The sequence below is a fragment of the Mesocricetus auratus genome, unplaced genomic scaffold, assembly GCF_017639785.1.
Source record: "Mesocricetus auratus isolate SY011 unplaced genomic scaffold, BCM_Maur_2.0 Super-Scaffold_100043, whole genome shotgun sequence".
In the NCBI taxonomy this organism is placed as follows: Eukaryota; Metazoa; Chordata; class Mammalia; order Rodentia; family Cricetidae; genus Mesocricetus; species Mesocricetus auratus.
The window spans coordinates 3,879,464-3,901,207 of record NW_024429220.1 but is presented as its reverse complement, the minus strand read 5'-3'; positions in this window follow the sequence as shown (position 1 = coordinate 3,901,207).

Genomic DNA, 21,744 nt, shown 5'->3' with positions numbered 1-21,744 from the left:
ACACTAGAACTTTTTTCCCCACTAGTTTTGCCTAAATTGTGTTACAACAGGAACAGCCGTGAATACTGGATGTATATTAAAATTTGTTCTCTGAAATTTTGTACATTTCCCTATGTATTTTGATTATATCTATTAATATCTCCCTTAAACTGCCCTAGTGTCCCCCACCATGACTCCTTCAGCACCTTCATGTCCTTGTTTTATTTTCATTAATAACCTCCAAGTCCAATTAGTTCTACCTATATGCTCATGAATATGGGGTCATCATCTGGGGCATGGACAGTCTAATAGCAGATCTGCCTCCAAAGGGAGTAACATTCCTCAGAAATCATCATTGTTAATAACTCCTACATCAAAGGCTGGTCCTAGAGTTCCCATCCCCACTCTCACTCAGTCTCTGACTGGCTTGATATCATGCAAAAGTTCTTAAGGTAACTACAGGTACTATGAATTGAAGTATACATTAGCCATGTCATTGTTGGCCAAGTTTAATGATTTTTTGGCTAGATTAGAAGTGAAAGCCCATGTCTGGAGAGTGTGCTTCTATATTATGGCTTTATCCAACAGTGTAGAAAAGAGAAAAAGGAACCTGACTAAAAATAAAACTTTGTTAAATAGGCAAGAGTATTGGGATCAATTTGATTGCTAGCATTTTCTAAAAGAACTTGAATTTTATAAAGCACTGCATGAAATTCATGGGAATGAAACTATACAGAGTGGAGATGAGAGCTGGTAGAGTAATTTTCTTAAATCATTCCTCCATCTGAACTATCATAAATTGTATAGAAGTTTGACTTGCTCAAGAAAAGAGAACACTTAAAATATGTACTTTTGTTCTGTGACTTAAGTTTTTCCCTGTTTTATAAATCTTAATAAGCTCACCAATGGGTACTCCCAATGCTTTTATTATCATATTCAACCTATGGATAAAATAAGGAAGGACACTTTCTGGAAACACACACACACACACACACATATGCACACACATATTAATCTTGCGGCTTCAATGTCAGTATCAGACTTGCCATTTTTTATTTGTTCTCTATTTGGAGCTTGTCAGTCTTACTTCATCAGTTCATAGTCTGCAAATCTAAAAAAAATATTTATTTCTAGACATTTCTTATGTAGAATTTTGAAGGTACTGTAAAAATTTTACATACTTTGATTGTGTAACATCAAATTAATTTGTTTGTTCTCTTTTCACCCTTCCACTCTTTAAAATTTAAGTAAAATAACCTGGGCATTGTTGGCGCATGCCTTCAATCACAACACTCAGGAGGCAGAGACAGGTGGATTTCTGTGAGTTCAAAGCCAGCCTGGTCTACAGAGCAAGTTCCAGGACAACCTCCAAAGCAATACAGAGAAACAGGTCTTGAAAAACCAATAAATAAATAAATGAATAAATAAATAAATAAAATAATTCAAGTTCCCACTTTTAACTCTGTGAATTCTAAATCTTTTAAAATCATCTTATAATTTTAATATACCCATATAAGCAGAAAATTATCACATTCAATTTTCTCATGTTTTACTTTTGTGGTCACAAGAGGAAATGTTTATTTAATGTTTTTCTTCACTGGCTTCCTAAATGTACATTTTAATTTTTCTAGTTTCTTCTCTGTAAGTCTTCTCATTGTCTGCCTTCAGTTTAATGTTTCAAGATTAAAAAGCATCTTTTTCATATATTGATATATTAATAATCTTCATTTCATTCACCTTGATTATCAATCATTTGTCATATTTACACATGTAGTATAAGCATGTGTGTATACACATGTTCACATATGTGCACATCTATACATGTAGAAAGTCACTCTTGTGTGTGCATGTGTGTATGTAGGCCAGAAGTTGATGTCAGATCCTTTATTACTTTCCACTGACATGGTCCATCAACAGCACCTAGAATACATTGGTCTGGTTATTCAGCTTGCTCCAGATTTTTTCCATGCACTTGGAGTCTAGCCACTACCCACTCATCATTTATCAGGGTGCTACAGATTTACATTCCTCAATAGTGAACAAACATGTAGGTCCAGATAATCTCTGGGAAGAAAATAAGCATATTGGATTTTAAAATAGCTACAGTGAAATATATTTTTCATCTTTGAAAAACTATATTTTGAGAAATTTTAAAAAGTTTATGCTTCAATTTGTTAAACAATTTCTTTGTCAAAATATAAGTGCTGGTGAACATTTTGAAATAATGAGAATGTAATTCATTTCATAATAATTTTAATATTGTTCCAAGCTGTTCAGGCTTTCTTTGATATGGTATAGTTTTCTTTCAACAATTCTTGAAGTCAGATTTCTCAGTGTATGATGAATACTAGTTACCATATTCTATGCTTCTCACCAAGATGAGTATATTTTATAATATTCCTGCAAATATATTATGTTAAACATGTGCATATAGGTATATATCATATTAAATATGTATATACATATATATACATATATATCTTCCAGATACTACATGTACTTTATACATTCATCAAGACCAAACCATTTTCTTAGTTATGAGACTCTTTGAAATTCAAGATTAAACAAAGATGATTCAAAAAGTGTTTTGAATTCATATGTAATCAGCTAAAAGTGCTCTCATCTTCTGAACTCATACCATGAGACAGAGATCTTTTCATCACCTTCCTTTCAGGCTCACAGTTTAACATTTAAACCATCCCAGCTTGACTTCTGAACCACAGTTTCTTTGGGATTGTAACTTTTCTTTGCATTCACATAAAAGCTGAGAGAATGAAGGAGACTATGTTAGCAAGAAGAAAAGGACCATGTAACTATCAGTGAACATGAAGAGAATATCACTCAGTTTATTAACCAAAAAAATCAACTAGCACTAAACTGTACACTAATAGTAAAAAATTTAAAGGATTTAAAAGAATAACATGATTGAAATCTGGAGAAATAGTGAGGATTTGGCATAATTGTCTCTTCTATCATCTACCAGACAGTAATTTTCCCTGATAATGAAATTGAAGACTACCTTAAATGCCCTTCCCCAATAATGAGATTGACAACTACCTTATATGCCATCCTAGAGCCTTCATCCAGTGGCTGATGGAAGCAGAGGCAGACTCCCACAGTAACACTGAACTGAACTCTTGGAACCCTGGGTACAGAGAGGGAGAAGTGATGAGCAAAGGGTCAAGACTCGGCTGGTGAAACCTGCAGAAACAGCTGATCTGAACAAAGGGGAGCTCATGGACCCCAGACTGATGACTGAGAGGCCAGCATGGGACTGATCCAGAACCTGGAATGTGAATGTCAGTGAGGAGGCCTCAGCAATCTATAGGGCCTTGGGTGGTAAATCACTATTTATTCCTGGCATAAGAATGGACTTTGGGAGCCCATTCCACATGGAAGGATGCTCTCTCAGCCCAAACACATGGGGGAGGACCTAGGAACTGCCCAGGATGATATGACAGACTTTTGAGATCCAGCATGTTGGGCCTCACCTTCCCTGGGGAGCAGAGTGGGGATTGGGTGGAGGGTTGGGAGGGTTGGTGGGGGCTGGGAAGTAGGAGAGGGAGAGGGGACATGTGACACAAGATTGTTTCTAATTTAAATAAAAAATTTCAAAAAAATAATAAGATGATTGAAATCTGGAGAAATGGTGAGGATTTGGCACAATTGTCTCTTCTGTCATCTACTAGAGAGTGATTCTTAAACTTAAAAGGAGAGTAAATTTCCTCAAGAGAAATTATAGCAAAAGATAGGATTTGATAACACTGGGAATCATTTCATTGCTTTATAAGATTTTAATCTTCAAATTTCCTTTACTAGATCACAGAACAAGAAATTTATCAGGAAATTTATAAGACAATTGGATCTCTGTATAAAACTGGCCATTAGAGGAGTCAGTCAAATTAGGGTAAACATTTAGGTGAAAACCAAAGCTATTACAAATTTCTGAAGAAGAGATGAATTTCATAAAATCTAGGTACAAAGTTGACATTGAAAAATGATAATCTAAAGCTAGAATAGAATAGAGAAAAGGTCATAAGAATCATTTTTATTGATCAGTGTACCTTCCTTCCCTATTGTGAATCTTTGTCAGTTTAACTGTTAGGCACGGATTCTGGAATGCCTTGGTTACGTCAACACTCTATCCTCAAACACAAGGCCTTCCTGCTGACTATCAGTAATGTTTCATTTTAACATGCTCGAGTGTTCCCCATGTATGGCGTTCCCAGATTGCACAAAGTAGGTCTGCTTCTTTCTTCTCATCAGCTCTGGAAGAGTTCCCTGCCCTTATTTTCAGCTTCTCTCTCTGTTTCATGTTCACCTTGTAAATCAGCCCAACTAGAAATCTGAAATAAAAATACATTTTAAGGATATATTTTTAAATCACTGCAATTGGGATTCCTATGTTTAAAATGTTATTTCTCTTGCCAAAAGTGCAGTTGATAAGAGAATTAGAAATAAAGATATAGCACCTTCATTGGATATAAACAGATGTTTAGGGATTTTTAATCGAAACTGACGAGGCAAAGGGCATAGAGATTTGAGTGTATGACTGAAGAGTTTAAAGATTTACTATTTTATGGATTACAAAATAATAAACATTATATTTTCCTTCAAGACCCCTAAATCTTCTAAGGAATACTAATTTATAAATAAATGTTTCTCTAAGTTCCCATATTTACAGGAAATGGTAAATAAAAATGTATTTTTTCATAGAACTGATGGAAATGTATTTCCTTGTTTGCTCTTCTAGAGACCACTGTAGGTCTCTGGGCAAGTATAGAAAGCTTTACATTTGAGATGTGCTTTAAACAGTTAGAAACATCTTTATATCCCATCTAAAATGTTTGATTATTTTGTAAAGTTGCGTATTAATCCTGTACTAGATTTATGTCCTTGTGATTATGACATGCAAACATCACCAAAGTGTCTCTTTTGCTTTAGTCATGCACATTTGAATATCAGTGAAAAAATATGCTTACTGCAGAATAAAGAGTTTCTTGCCAGCTAACTATTCCTGGGAGTCTTCACTATACCAAACGTTGCTTGGCAATTCCTGTGATCTTCTTAGCCTAATTTGCAAGAATTAAGAGACAAGAAATCCAGGAGATGTACATTACATAAAGTTGCAAATAAGGTATTTATTCTGTTTGCATTTTTCCTGTGTGAAAGCTTTACACATATGGAAAGTGAGACATTTGCAAAAAGTCTGGAGAGCAGCACCACGTTAGCCTAAGCAAAGGCAAGGAGGGAGTTCTAATGCAACTTGGTGACAAACATCTGAAGGAGGAACCCTTCAGCTGAGAAAAATCTGCTTGTATCCTAAGGTGGGGAGCATGAACTGTCAGGAGGTATATCATTTTGATCTTTCATTAATTTATTCCCTGACTGTTAAGAGAAGCTTTTTCCTTGCTAGCCGCTTTGGTTTATCCCCCGCCAGTCGCCTGGGCTCTGCCGCGCCAGCCTGTTTCGAGAGCCGCATGAGTCCCAAATAAACACACAGGAGGCTATATTCATTATGAAGCTGTTGGCCTTGCTTGTCTCTTACTGGCTAGCTCTGCTTTAAGTAATTACCCCATAATTGTTAATCTAAGTATGTCTCTTACCGGAGAATAGTTCTGGGCTCCTACCCCCATGGCGGTTACATGTTGACTCTCCTGTGTTTCTCCTACCCAGAATCCTCCTGGATTCCTAGCCCCACCTATCTAGATTCCTATTGGCCAGACAGTGCTTTATTAGCATAAGACTTCCCCAACATCTCCTCTTTTCTGTTTAAACAAAAAGAAAGGTCTTAACTTTAACACAGTCAAATTGTATATAACAGAACAGTTATCAAATAAGAACATAGTTACAAAATATTAGCAAGATTTAAAGAAAATATCATCCATACCATCCTTGTGAGTTCAAAGTTCTATATGTAACTTATCTTTTATCATAACTAAGGAAAACTATAACTATCTGTCTTCAACTCCATCAAAGACCACAGAAGGATAATATATAAACACTAGGATTGACAGAGATATCTTGCTACCTGGACAGTCACCCAAAGTTCCTCTGTAACGTTGGGGCATCCATCTTCAGCCCATAGGCCACAATGTGTCTGGAACACTTCTCAGCAAAGCAGGAAATTTCAAACTGTCCATCTGCGTTGGCAGTCTGTCAGTCATTTTTCTTTGTCCTGCAGAAAGTCTCGTAGACTCTTCATCAAGCAGGAACCCTGTAAGACTGAGTTCAGTAGTCACTTTCCTGTGGGTCCTGCATGTCCAGATGACACAACAACAGTCAAACAATCTAGGCAAGAGCAGTTTCTTTCCCAAATGGCTAATCTTGCCATGTTGAAAGCAAACTTTATAACGAGTTTCTTCGATGCCCATCTTCCTCTCAGACGTAATTGGTGCTGTCAGGAGCAGACATTTCTCATTGTCAAGACACACCCTAAACCATTTTAAATGCCATGTTCTGAAGGTCTTTGAGAGGTTTGAAGACTGTCCATCTCAAATATATTTCTGTATATCTAGAAAACCTAACTTACCTAACTATAAGTTCTGACTATTATAAGTAACTATAATCTGCATTCAATTATGCATTACGTTGTAAAAGATCAGTATAAGCACAATACTTCATCAAGAGGAGAAATATAAGCATCACAAAATTGACCTTGAATTTGTATCAATAAATTAAAAACAATACCCATACCATAATTCCCCTTTTTACCCTTAAAAGAGATTGGCTGTGATCATTAACTAATTATAAACAACCCATTTAAATGAAAACAAAGATTTATAAACAAGATGGGAATTGGGACGTCGCTCATTCCAAACTGCTTCCTGCTGGAAGGGGGCGCTGTTTATACCATGGGGATCATGACAAAACCCAGAAGCCTGTATAAGTCCTTATTTTTATGGTCTGTAGAGCTGTATCATCTTCGCTGTCTCAGTTGTTGAAACACCTGGTCCACTGCTTCCGGGGGTCTTGGTTCGTGAAACCACAGAAGCCTGGAAGGAATTCTCAGCTTTTCATTTTCTGTAGAAACATAAATAAAAACTCCTTTTCCGAGTAACATATCCTTACACTTAAATTTTGAAGTCAAGGCATTTTTAAAAGATAGAAGTTGGATTAATTCAGCAGCATTTATAATCAAGTGTACTTTAGCAGCAGTTCCTTCCTGAGCAAGCAAAAAACTGAAAAACACAATAGCATACAGTATCCAGACTCTCTGTGTATTTTCCATCTTTACGTGGCTTATTTATTTATTTATTATTACTTTATTTCTTTCACTTTTATTTATTTTTCTTTGAGACAGGATTTCTCTTTGGAAATCTGCCTGCCTCTGCCTCTGCCTCTGCCTCTGGAGTAAATCCTACCGGCGTGCGCCACCGCAACGCCGGCTTTTGCATTTATATACCACTTTGCCGTTTCATTTTCTCTCTCAATCTCACATATATTTTTAAACACACTGTAAACCTTTAGAGGTTTTTCTTCGTTTAAGTCTGACTTTACTGTAAATCTTTATGTTTTTCTGGCCACGTGTCTTATCTGTAAAACCGCGACTGTTTTAAACTGCCTCTTTTTTTTTTTTTTTCCAAGATGGCGGGCGTAAGCATGATTCCATCTTACCTCCTCAGTCCATGCTGACCTCCAGCAAAGCTGCCACTTCCAGCTGTACATACACACTTTTCAATCGTTAGCAGAGTCTCTTAAAACAATCTTGCTTTTTTTTTTTTTTTTTTTTTTTTATGCCGAGTCAGGAAGACTCCCGTAAGCGAGCCACGTGAATCTCGGCTTGTCGTTAGCAAAACAGAGCACACCTGAGAAAAATGCTGCTACCAAAATCTGTGCTTCTCTCTGTTCTTCTGTTTTTAAAATTCCTTTAAAGCTTTTGTTATTTTGCGTGGAAATTCATGATCCCACTCCTGATCACCATTATGTTAAGAGAAGCTTTTTCCTTGCTAGCCGCTTTGGTTTATCCCCCGCCAGTCGCCTGGGCTCTGCCGCGCCAGCCTGTTTCGAGAGCCGCATGAGTCCCAAATAAACACACAGGAGGCTATATTCATTATGAAGCTGTTGGCCTTGCTTGTCTCTTACTGGCTAGCTCTGCTTTAAGTAATTACCCCATAATTGTTAATCTAAGTATGTCTCTTACCGGAGAATAGTTCTGGGCTCCTACCCCCATGGCGGTTACATGTTGACTCTCCTGTGTTTCTCCTACCCAGAATCCTCCTGGATTCCTAGCCCCACCTATCTAGATTCCTATTGGCCAGACAGTGCTTTATTAGCATAAGACTTCCCCAACACCTGACTGTAGCACGTCATAGCTTAGTTTGTAACTTCTACATTGTGGGCCCTGTTTCAAAATTAAATTCCCCGGAACCCCTTATGATATACTGTGTGTGTTATTTCATGCTCTGGGACTTTGCATATGTGCCTTTTTAGGATGCTTATTTATTCATTCTTGCCTGATGAGATGCGTGCAACTAACCTCCACTGATCCTTTTAGGATGCCACCTCTGCAGTGCTATCGTCCCAACATTCATGGAGTTGCCTCGTCATCATTTGCCCCAACACTTCATAGATGGCTTCAAAACTGCTACCACGCATGTCTGCTTCTTTTGACTACTAAGTGGTATTAATTCATCAGAGTACATATGGTCGACCATAATACATATGTAATATGTAGCACTGACAACAGTATTTAATCAGCAAATTATTAAATGCATTAGATAACTATATAACAATTTAGTTATTATGACATTTATCTTCAAAATATTTTCTATGACACATCTATTCTGGTTAGATGCCAATATTCATTACAATGCTTATCATCATTTTATTCAAAATAATGAAACACTAAATGTTATTGCTCACATTAGATGCGAATTATACTCATGAAAATAAGTAAAAATAGTAATTTCAGTAACAATTCTTAATTCAACTTTTCTGTTTCCTAAGGGATAGGTTTTCTATGTGCGTTTCATTGCATCAGTGTAGAGAGAGGTATTCCTGAAAACTACATTTTAATCTTTTCTATGGTTTGCTTCTTTCATCTTAGGTTATAGAGGAGAGTTAATATTTGAGTCATTCATTCATTGCATGTTCGAGAACATGGTTCTTAACTTGGCACCTGGGGGCTTTTCAACTGTGCGTGTGGGAAACCGTCCTGTGTGCGAAGGTGGGAGAAGAAAGATTGGTGGTGGGCCAAGGGAACCGTGAAAAGCAGCAATGATTCCATATTTTAATTTCTTCTTCTATATTTTGAGATCAGAACTTAGTTACATCATTTCTCCCTTCCCCTTCCTCCCTCCAAACCCTCCCATGTTCCCCTCTTTGCTCTGTTTCAAATTCATGTCATCTATTTTCATTGGTTTTGCATGCATGCATACATTCCTAAATATGACCTGCTCAGTCTCTGTAATGTTACTTAGGTGAGTGTTTTCAGTCTCCCCTTGCCAGTGATTTAGTTGTAAGGAGCTTTCCCTTTGCTCTGTTTTCAATGTCTATTCCAAGCAAATCATACGTGTAAACTGAGGACAACAAGTAGATATTTTTAAAAAGTGCTTTTATTTGCTGTAGTTTCTTTCCCACCTAGGTCCTGCTGCCCTTCTCAGCCCCAAATAAGCACACAGTTGTGGTATTAATTATCAAACTGTTGGCTGATTGCTAGGACTTCTTACTAGCTAGCTCTGTCTTAATTATTAATCCACAACTACTAATCTATGTATTTCTACATGGCCTTATCTTACAGGAGAATGCCTGGTACATCCTATCCTCCTGGTTCCTCCATGGTGTGTCTTTTGGTGACTCTCTGCCTAACTTTTCCAGAATTCTTCTCATCTCCTAGTCCCGCCTATCTTCCTGCCTCTACTGACTATTGGCCTATCAGTGTTTTATTCATCAAGCAATAAGAGAAACATAAATATAGAAGGACATTCCCCATCATTTATATGTCTGTCATTCTATAAATTTGTATAGAGAAAATACCTTAGCTGCTGCCACATTAAATGGAGCCCAGAAAAATGAAGAGGAGAAAAGGATAAAGCTGATGTCTGCATCCGCCTAGCCACCTCTGCTTATTTCTCTTGGAGTCACTCAAGGTTGCACAATGCCTTTAGCTTTTCATTCATATTCATGGTTCTCAACCTGTTAGTCTTGGTCCCATGGGGAGTCAAATGATTCTGTCACAGGGGTCACCTAAGACCATGGTAAAACACATATATTTACATTACAATTCACAACAGTAGCAAAATGGCAGCTATGGACTAGCATCCATATAATTTTATGGTTGGGGGTCATCACAATATGAGGTACTGTATTAAAGGGCTACAGCATTAGGCGATGTTGATAACCATTGATTCATTCCCACTTTTGTGCACGTGAGTAGTAGACCCTGCTGAAAGATGCCATTGAAAGGCTTCAGGGGAGAATTGAATTTCAACAGGATAAGCACTGAACAGGCTTGGCTTCCCTGTACTCAATATTCCTGTTATCCACCTGTTCACCACCATGAAGTGCCTTGGACATTATTTTCTCCATTTGCCCTTTTCTCTGCCTAGAATATTCTTTCCTCACATCTGATACTCAGAGTTCTGCCTCTGGGGCCTCAGTAGAGTTCACAGAGACCTTCTGTATCCACTTTATCTGATGTAGTCTCCCCTTTCCCTCTTCTCCTCAGTCAGCAGCATCCTTACAGCCTGCCCTATACCTTTTTCCCATGTGGAAAAGTTATTCATTATATGCATAATATTGAAACAAAAGGATATTTATGCAAGGCATAAGTAAATAAGAAAATTGGGACACTTCTGATGGGAACAGTAAGTAGTAAGGCCTTCATTTTGGATTAATGCATCAACTACCAGTAGGAAGCTATTGACTCCATTTAGAACTGTTTGGCTACCATTGTAGACAAGTTACTTATTCGTAGGAGATAACAGTTTTATCCAATAGCATAGTAAGCTCTTCTTTAAAAAGTAACATAAATTAGAATTGGAAATGGACCAAATTGCCTGACAAAAATAGAATACACACATGTGACCTGGAGTAATCTTAATTGGGCTTTACTTCCTGAAAAAAAAAATTGTTGAAAGACAGCCAAATTCCAACAGAAAGGTCTCCAGAGAAAGAATGCTGATCACAAAACTGTTGCTGGAGAAATGTAGGCAAGGACTGAAGCAAAGATTTGCCTGAGGAGCCCTGCAGAGAGCAGATGCTCTAGAAAGGATAAATGGTCGGTTCTGACTCTGGCTGATTGAGAGAGTCCTGATGGATGGAAGCTCTGACTCTCGCTGATTGAGAGAGCCCTGATGGGTGGAAGCTGCACACAAGCCCTAGGATCCAGAATCCTTCAGGTTCTCTCAATTCACTTTCTTCCGCCATCCTGGAACCTGATGGAATCCCAAACATGTAAGTTAACGAGGAGGAAGGAAAGAAGATAACTTGGAAATGCTGCCTCTGAAGCATGATGGACAGACGAGGAGGGACATATTCCTCAGCTGTAACTTCAGCTGGGAGTTTCCATCATCACTTTCACTCCGGATATACCTACCAGCTTTAAAGTTGAGATGTTTAAATGAATCAAATATCAGAGGTGTTTTTGTAATCCAAGGCAGATCTAAGGCGCTAGTAAAGGTTTTACTGAGGCAGAGAACTACTCTACAGATCAGATTTCCAGGGTGTAAAAAGAGAAAATAAAGTGAACTCATTTTGCCAACTCTACTCCTTCAGAATATAACTACATATCCATAAATCACATCTAAATGCATACATTTATTTCTGCAAGTACCATGTGAATAAAGCATGTGGTCTCTTCCATTTCATTTTTCTTTTTAAATTTTCTATTTTATTGTTCTAAGAATAGTATTTCCTCATGTTTTTATTCCTGAATCCTTTAGGTATAAGCAAATAAGTGTAAAGTTTTTATGTGTTATAGGCAATGTTTTCCCTTGTAATTAGAGACATTTTCATTTTATCTGAACCCCACATGCAATGAGATAAATTTGATATCCTGCCATACTTGCATATAAATGTTTCTAAAACACAAATCATCTCAAATCACCAGGATCAGAATTAGATTTGAAAAATGGATTCAATAATGTGTTCAAAATGAGGTGGAATTAATTCTAATTGAATTCACAGAGGACTTGAAATTAAACATAAATCTGTAATATTGGATTATGTTAGATATGAATTAGAATAGGATTTGCATTCAGAAAAGTGTAATGTGTTGACATCTGAGACTCATTTAGCCAGAACATTAGAACAGGTATAACCCCTTACATCCTGTCTCATTCTATTACCTAAATGTCATTGGCCAATCTGTCCATTTTCGTTACCAATGTTAAACACCTTAAATACAGAATAACCAAGATTTTTATTTCACTGAAAGATAAACCATAAATAAGACTGAGAAGTCAGAAAGATCTTGATGTGACAATGACACACACACACACGCACACACACACACACACACACAAACTCATATAATGATTCCCAAGACATATTTCTTAAGTGGTTGCTATTTTAAGACCTTAGAAACTAGCCTATAAAATACTGGATATAGATGTGGAGGGCAGCAGCAGTCTGTGCTTTCAGCATGCTAGCCATAAAGAGATGTCATTTGGAACTTACATTGATAATCAACTCAAAAATTTCAATTAGATTTTGCACATTGGTCCTACGCATGAAAATCTAAACATTTTCTAAAATCGATTATCATTTAAAGTGAGGTGTTTAAAAATATTTTAGTATGTAAAAGTTACTGTAATGATCTCATTCTCAGTAGTATAATTCATGAAATGAAGTAGGCAGTCTGTTGCAATAGCTATCCATGAAAAATTAAGTTCTCCAATATAACAAAATTGAGCAAGTATTCACATTCATCAATGCCCTAAAAATATATTCTGCTAAGTTTACTGGTTTTAATTGAACACCATTCAGTGTTCAAGGGACCTATAGGTAGCTGTATTACCTTCATGGACACTTGTCTCTACTTCCCCCTCCTCTCTGGAGAGAAGCTTTTCTAAGAATAGGAAAGTTTTAAGCGAAGTCCTTCCTTTGGCTCCCATGCCAGCAGAGGTGGCCATGGAGCTTAATGGAGACTGTGAGATAAAGACATACTCAACATGGATTCTTTGGTTAATTTTATTCATCTTACACAGATTCCTCCTTTGTTCCGCTCTCTTTTTGTGGCTCACAGCAGAGACTCCAGAAGGGGCTGTTGTGTTTTATTGATGTTATGTAAGCAGGAAGATGAAGTCTAAAGGAAGAATCAGAGGAGGGACTCAGACCTTCTCCCTTGACTCCTCAAGTTTTGAAGATAATTATTGTAAGCATTTTGACAGATCAGAAGTGATGGATAGGGATGGATTATGGCACTCGGGAGGCAAAGAATACTGAGTGTTACAGCTCGATGGAAAGGATTCTGGCACTAGGGAGCCAAGGAATATCACAGGTCACAGTAAGCATAGCAGCTTACAGCCTTGCTTCACAGAAGTCTTCCCTAGTGTATCAGCTCTGCTTCTGCAGGAGACGGTTTCCTCAGGGAAGTTGTTACAGTTCAGCTCCATTCCCCTGGAGAAAGTAACAACTTCAGTTCTCCAGGGGAAGGTTTAACCCAGAGAAACCAGTTACAGTCCTGATCTGCTCTGCTCTACCCACAGTCGTCTCTGCTTCAGCAAAAGGTCTCACCCAAGCCTCATTCAAGAGATTTATTGGAAGGGAAGATTCCAGGAGAGTGGCTGCTCTCTTCCAGAGTGGCAGAGGATAGCCGGTTAGCAGGAACAGCCACAAGCTGAACAGACACAGGGTTTGATATAGGTATTCTTAGTGAGTGGAGTTTTTCCAGGGTGGGGATTGGTCAGATTTCAATCCCTGAGTTTAGGATGGCTAGATCTCCTGCTCAGGGACTGGTTAGTTTTCTGCACAGGGTTAGGGTCAGATTTGGCTCCAATTTCATGGCCAAAGTGTATTTCTTTTTCTGGTCCTTTTTAGCCTTTCACTCTAGTTTTAGGACCAGAGTGTATTTCTTTCACTGGCTCTCATTCCAAGGACTAAGTGTGTTTCACTGGTTTCAGGATCATGGTACATTTCTTTGGTTCTGGTTACAGGGCTTAAGTGTGTTTCTTTGGCTCTGCTCAAGGTGTGTTTCTTTGGCTGGACTCTTTTCCCTGCAATTACTATAAGATTAAGCTGCAGAGCTGAACTTACATTTCCAGAAATAAATACATCATAGTTCTAACCATGCCCATGAAATCACGAAGCAGTCTATTTGAGTGAATTGATTTGAAGGACACACAGAAACCTGATGTTGCCCATGAGACTGCAGAAGAAAATTCAGTGTGCTTTGTTTTGTTGTGGTATAGTTGTTCATTTTTAATTTCTAGACTTTGAAGTAAATATAAATGTTTCAATTTTAATAATGTAGACATTATTTTCCCATATACATATGTATACATACTCCATTAATATGGCATAGTGACTCATTTATTTTTAAACAACATGATGAGAGATTAAATTTTTGTATGAGACTTTTTCTTTATCAGGTGGAAAAATATCCCATTGAAGACAGATTTCACAGGGCCAAGCCTTGTCCTTTCATCCTTTTCCAGATAACAGGAGCCATTGTTATCCCGGGGAAGCAATATAACTGTTTCACCAATAAGTGACTTATGTCCCTAGATTGCACTCTTTGTTCAGTGCCATGGTTGGTGCAGATTTTTATTTTTTGAGAATGAAAATGGTCATTTTAAACTTCACAAGTCTATGTCCAGAATGGTCTTCATTGGCCATCCTTTTATTGTAGAATAAAAAGTCAGGGAGTCAAAGCAATTCTAAAAAAGAAGGAAAGTGGTTGCTGTTAGCATCTAAAACTGTTTCTGAAGACTATGCATTCTGAGCGGCCTTTACATACTTCACCTTTCAGTTGTGAGCCATCACTTAGAAGAAGGAAGCTGCCAAAGCTTCAGTCCACATCAACTTCCCATACCTAGTGCAGAGAGCACACTTTGAAAACCAAAATTTGAATAGCCATTATTTCCTGATTTAGTTTCAATAGTAGCATGAACACTGCCTTCTTATTTTTTATTATTCTCTCTGTACTCACTGTCACCAGACACTGGGATAATGTAGCTGTCCATGAAACAGTATGAATGGAGTGTCTGGGAAAATTCATGCATGAAAACATGCAATGTGGAGTCAACTTCAGGTGGTGTCTGGGAAGTATAGAGTATTAAATGTTTCTTAAAGACATAAACAGAAAAGAAAAAGGTGTTAATCAAAGATAGCCCAAATAACATAAAGCCCCATGCTGGAAGACAGTAAGCCAAAGAGTAGACTAAGATTCCTTCTTTCTGTGACAAAGCCAGCACAGCACATGTTCTGAACACTATGATTGTACTTCTTCTACTCTATGACTACCTACCTGGGCTCTTCCATCGGCAATGACAGACACCTGCAGAAACCACATTCCTTTATAGGATCAAGCAATCCTTGTCCAAAGATGAGCACACTGAACATTATTCCAGAAAATAGCACCAACCTGACTAGAGAGAGCAGAAGTAAGCAGATGACTAATGGAAGAGATTCATTGTTTTAGGAGGAGGGGGTTAATCACCTTAAGACACTTATTGAAATTCATATACAGAATAAATTGTTTTAAAATACCCAGAGCAAGTAAATTTAATTAAAAATATTTTATACTTCAGATGTTCCCAGAAACTTTTTTGTGATGTTAAGAAACAAAGAAAATTACAACCTCTCCACTACTGCTATGAGTCTGAGCTGAGGTCATCCTGGTGGATTCCTGGGAGGTTTCCTAGCATCAGGTGACTCCCTAACCCAGAATGGCCCCCTCTATCAAGATATATTTTTCATTGCTCTACCTTTCTGTTCCTTCCTTCGTATTCCCATCACCCATCTCCTTCACACTACCCATCCTCTTCCCATTTGCCGAGGAGATCTCATGTATTTCCCCTTTCTAGGGTGATACATTTGTTCTTCTTAGGGTCGTCCTTGTTACCTAACTTCTCTGGGGATGTGGCTTGTAGCCTGGTGATCCTTTGCTTTATATCTAATATCCACTTAAGATGGAGTACATACTGTGTGGAGACTGTACTAATTATCATCATAGAACCTTCATTCAGTAACTGATGAAAGCAGATGCACAGATCTACAGCCAAGCAATGGTCACAGGTAAATGAGCCCAGTCAAAGAGAGTGAGTAGGGACTGTATGAGCAAGGGGGAGGGGGTGCGGTCAAGATCATGATGGAAAAATCCACAGAGATAGCTGACCTGAGGTCCTGGGACCTCACAGGCTGTGGACTAACAGCTGGGGATCCTTCATGAGACTGAACAAGACCCTCTGCATGTGGGTGACAGCTGTGTGGCTTGGTCTCTTTGTGGGGACCCTGGTAGGGAGACCAGGTTCTGTCCCTGGTGCATGAGCTGGCTTTCTGGAGACCATTCCCTATGGTAGGATGCCTTGCTCAGCCTTGATGTAGGTAGGAGGGGCTTGCTCCTGCCTCAACTTAATATGCCAGGTACTTTCCTAGGAGTGAAAGGGGGAGCTGGGTAGTGGTGGGGGAGGGAGCAGGAGGAGGGGAGGGAAGAACTGTGGTTAATGTGTAAAATGAATAAAAAATGTAAATTAAAAAATCTACAAGAAGGAATAAAAGAAAAAATGGCCGTGCTAAGATCTACACTACAAATTATTCATGATACTTAGAGGATAGAAAAACAAAACAAAACAAAAACCAAAGAGGTAGAAAGTATGAGGATGTTTGAAAAATTCAACCTTCAAGGTGGTTATTTTGGTACACCTGCAATCATAGGACTTGAATGCTAATACAGGAGTATTATGGATTCCAAGTCAACCATGGCTGTAATGGCAGCATATAAAGATAAACCAAGCAACAAATTCCACATAAATAAAATTAAGTGTTGTTGCAAGTTTCTGTGGCACAAACTGCTCCCAAGGAACTACACAGAGGCATAATATTAATTATAAATGCTTGGCCAATAGCTCAGGCTTGTTACTAGCTAATTCTAGCATTTATATTAACACATATTTCTTATCTACATTTTGTCACATGGGCTTGGTAACTACTCTCAGTGTGTACACCTTGCATCTCTCCATCTGTTTGTGACTGTGCCTTTTTGTGACTCAGCATTCTCAGTTTGGTTTTCCCACCCAAACTTACCTTGTTGAGCAATTGATCAGTTAACTTCTTTCTACAATTAAGTTTCCATACTATTACTATTAGGAGATAAAAGAAAAAAGGAAATACAGATTTATCTTTCCATTTTTCCCCCTATGGGTGGCAAGATGGGATATGAGTGAAATTGAATTATCTTTATTTTTTAATATGCAAATATTCTTAAGGCATGATATTGACCAAGATCCCTGAGAAGTTCTCTCAAAGGCATTATCCAAATGATCAAAACTGATTAAAACTGAGAAATAAAAATGGAAGTTATGAGTAAATATAGTAACCGTTGGAAGGAATCTTAAAATTAATTTTTGTGCAAATATTAGTACAATTCAGTGCCACAAAATATACTATATTTAGTTATGAAGATAACCTATACATATAAACTATCTGTATGAACTACATTAGCTTATTAAAGACCTGTGGATGTGCAGAGGGTTAGCTAAAATCATTATAATTCATTTTATATAAAATGGGGTTAGAAGTTATAATTCCTCATATACTTAAAGCTAAAAAGTTAAATAATCATACATATTATTAAAGAATGTGAAATAAACCATGAGAAAACTTTGAATATTTTCTACTTTTAAGACTATCATTGAATAAAGCTACCAAAACACATAGCGTGCATTATAAATTACTAAACACAAAGATGAATGTGAAATATCAGAAACCTTAACAACTTAATGAGAAGTTAGCATACATTTAGTTTTTATAGTTAGCAATTATGCCTTCTGTATCAACAAGCAAAAGGTATCAGAAATAATTATAATTCAACAATGTGTCTTTTCATGAATATAATCTTTTTAATATTTGAGATTGTAATTTAATTACACCATTTTCCTTCCCTTTCCTCCCTCCAAACTCTCCCACAAATCCCTTCTTGCTCGCCTTCAAATTCTTGGCCTCTTTTCTTCATTAGTTATTATTTCATGTATATGTATATTTGTGTATACACACCCATATGTATATACTTATATATTCTGTTGCAGTTACACAATGCTACTAGTGTGTATGTTTACAATGTTGATCATTCAAACAGTTCTTCCATGATATGGAGTCTGAGAAGATGATGACCTTACCATAACATGCTAAGTGACTTTGTCATTGGATGTCATTCCTGTGTTGCCTTTGTCAGAGCCATTATTCCATACTTAAATCATGAGTTCTCGATTATCACAAAGCTGTCGTATCAGGGAAAAGAAACAAAGGCAGGAAGATATGAGCCTCTATTGCTTAAGCAAGCCATTCAGATCACCTCAAAATCATCTCTTATCAATTTAAAAACCTAGCCTTCAATAAATGCTCAGATTCTATCTGTCTTTCTAATATACAAACCTGAATATTTTTCTGATTTTGTATGTTTTTAAATGTATCACATATCTTTAATTTTCCTTTTCTTTCTATAAAATTATTTTCCTTGCATCTAATTCCCATCTACACACACACACACACCCACACACACACGTGTGTATATATGGATCTGTGCTCAAATATTAATGTATGTCATGTTTGTCCTTTTATTTGACTGTTAATAATTTCTTCTGATGAGTATGTGATGTCCAGATTGAGAAGTCCCCCAAAACCAACAAGGAAACCAAATCCCTTATTAAAAGCAGAGCTTTTATTCAAGTTTGAACTTGGACTCTGCATGTCCAATGCTTTGGCAGGGTCAGAGAGTCCTGAGCTCAGTTAGAGTGAGGTTTTTATTATAGCAGAGGTTGGGGTGAGGGATTTCTAAGATTCGGGACCCCTGACTAGCTGGTATTTGTCTAGGGTGTCTTGGTGAAAGGGAATGGGTGTGTGCTAGGCTAAGGGATGTCAGGTGATATTATATACAATGCTTAGATCATTAGGGATTTTCTTTGGAAATTAGGTATTTTTCTCTTGGAAGGTTCTTTCTTGGTTGGTGCCTGTGTGGTCTCAGTTGGTTGTATTTTCCTGGAGTAAGGAGTTGCTTTAGCGTAAACTGAAAACTCAGGCCTACTTGAGATTTGGCATGGGAACAGTGTAGCAAAGTACAGGGTGTGTCCTGGGCTCTATAAGTATTTTGAATTCTTAGCTAATTATAATAGAAATGTATAAACATGAATTTAAAAGTACAAGCTACTTTATATTTTTTAATATTTTTATCTATTTTCTTCTCCATATCATCTAAAAAGTCTATCTGACAGCTCCAATATACATAACATGTGTACTTCTATTGAATATTTTTAAACACTTGTCTGTGCTCATATTTTCCTGTCTCTTTGTGTATCTGGGTACTGTGGATAACTTGTGTGGAAGCTAAAAGTTTTGATAAATATGTCAAAATATGAATTTAATTCTGAGGCAATTGAATTACTATGGATATGAGGTTTTGCTCAGTACATGTGTTTCCAGTGTAACATGTGGTTCTTGTAGGGCAGAGTCCAGTCAATGTACCGCTTGTTCCCTTGATTGTATCCTTAATGCCTAGGCCTAATTACCAATTTCTCCACATTATGATTCCACTTTTGAAGTATTTTCTTATTCTCTCATCTTTCTAGTCATTGGGCTTTTTTATTCCTCATGCTTTATTGTACACTTGAGTACCATAAAAGTTGACCAAGAACTTTGGGAACAATTATGCAGATGTAAGTAGCTTCTTGTGCTATAGGAGAAACTGCCAAACAGCCTACCTAAGCCACGGGTGCCCAGGTCAGCCTGCAAGAACATGCGAGGCAGTCACTTCCTCCCTGAGCCAAGCCTGCCTCTATGCCCAGAGACTGCTGATGAAGAGACACCAATGAGGAAAGGACAATCCAGCAGAGTCAGCAGCTTGAGCCAATGGGAACTTGGAGGGGGTATAAAGGCAGGCCTAACTTCCTTATTAAACGAGTCTGCAGCACGCTCTGCTACTCACTGACTCCCAGTGTCTGATTCGTTGGTGCTGCGTCTTCTCACACCCCACCAAGGGGTGTCTGAACAGAGTCACGCACAATATCATGCTGCTTTCCTCTTTGTCATGTTTTCTCTGTTACACACTCACCACTTAAGCAATTCTATATTCTAATTTGTTCTTCCTATGACAAGGAAAGCTTCTATTTTTTATGTTCTATTACCTTTTGCTGTAAACCATGAAATGTCTTCAAAGTGAGAGCATGGGTGAGTGTGGAACTCATTTGACACCATTATCAAGTAAACTTCAACTGGTCACCTGTAAATAGTTGTATTATGCATCTTAATCATCATTTCTTTTTAAAATCATAACACAGGAATTTTCATTCTAACTTTTTAGTTTTCACATCCAAGGATGGTCTACATGAGTTTCCTTGGTTGAGATTACTGTCTTATGTTTTGTTAACTCTATCAGTGGCATCAATGCTGTCAATCTTGGTTTCTTACATTTTATGGTCAACATTGTATATTTTCATGTTATCTTACTTTTATATTCAACTAATTTTTTCTTTCTCCTGCTATTATTCTATTATAAAGAAGAACCATATATTATCTACTTATGTATTAATGTTCAATATCAGAATGGTTGCTGTTCCTTATTTCAATAAACAGCAGCATGATCTATATCCATAATGTGTGCTCTTTGTTCATTGGTCTGAAATCAAGTTATGTTATATGCTTATTAAGAATTTATATTTACCCCATTATTCCTCTTCTTTGGTGACCTTCATGGTTTTAGGTAAGTTGTTAGGTGAATTTTGGGCATTTGCTGGTTGTATTTATGTCCAGGGTACCACGTTAATATCATCCAAGAACTAAGATGGACTGAGTGATTTCTCACTTAGAACTATGTTTAAGGCCACAGGTCTCATTCCCAGAGACAGGGGTGATGCATGAAGACAATCTATAGTAATGATCCCTAATTAGGAAATTTGTTGGCTGTGAAGTAATGATTTCCTTCCCGTGTTCACTCTAGGGAAATCTTCATCCAGAAACTCCTGGTGCTGTGGTATCTGGGCCTGGCTCATCTGCATCATGGCTTCACCTTCTCATCAGTTTCTCTTGCCTTCTCAGGGATTTTTCTAACAAATACTATATAATAACCCCTTACTCACCATTCCCTCATCAGCTTCATGGGGAACAAACTGGAACGAGTTACTCTTAATGCATGAAAATCCTTATTTATGCTACTCAGTTCTTTTACTGGTCAGTGTGTGTATGTTGGGGGTAGAGGTGCACACATGCACAGACTACATATGTGGAGGTTAGAGCTAAGCTTCAAATTGCACACTGAGATAGAGTGTCTTGTTTGCTGCTCTATGCACCAGGCTGAATGACTGGGCTTTCCAGAGATTCTCCTATCTTTGTCATTCATCTCCATCCCCTTGAGTGGGTTTGGATTTTGGACATGTGCGACCCTGTGTTTTGCTTTATGTCTATTCTGGGATCCTAACCTCAGATCCTCAGTTGTACAGAAAACATATGTGCCCACTGAGGTACCTTCCTAGCCCTTTACTCTTTTGCTTTGAACTTTTAATCTTGCAACAGTAAACACTATCTTTGAATAACTTCAATGGTTTACTTTTATATTTGAGTCTTTATGTATTCATTGTTAATTTATGTTAACTATATATGCTAGAGGTGTAA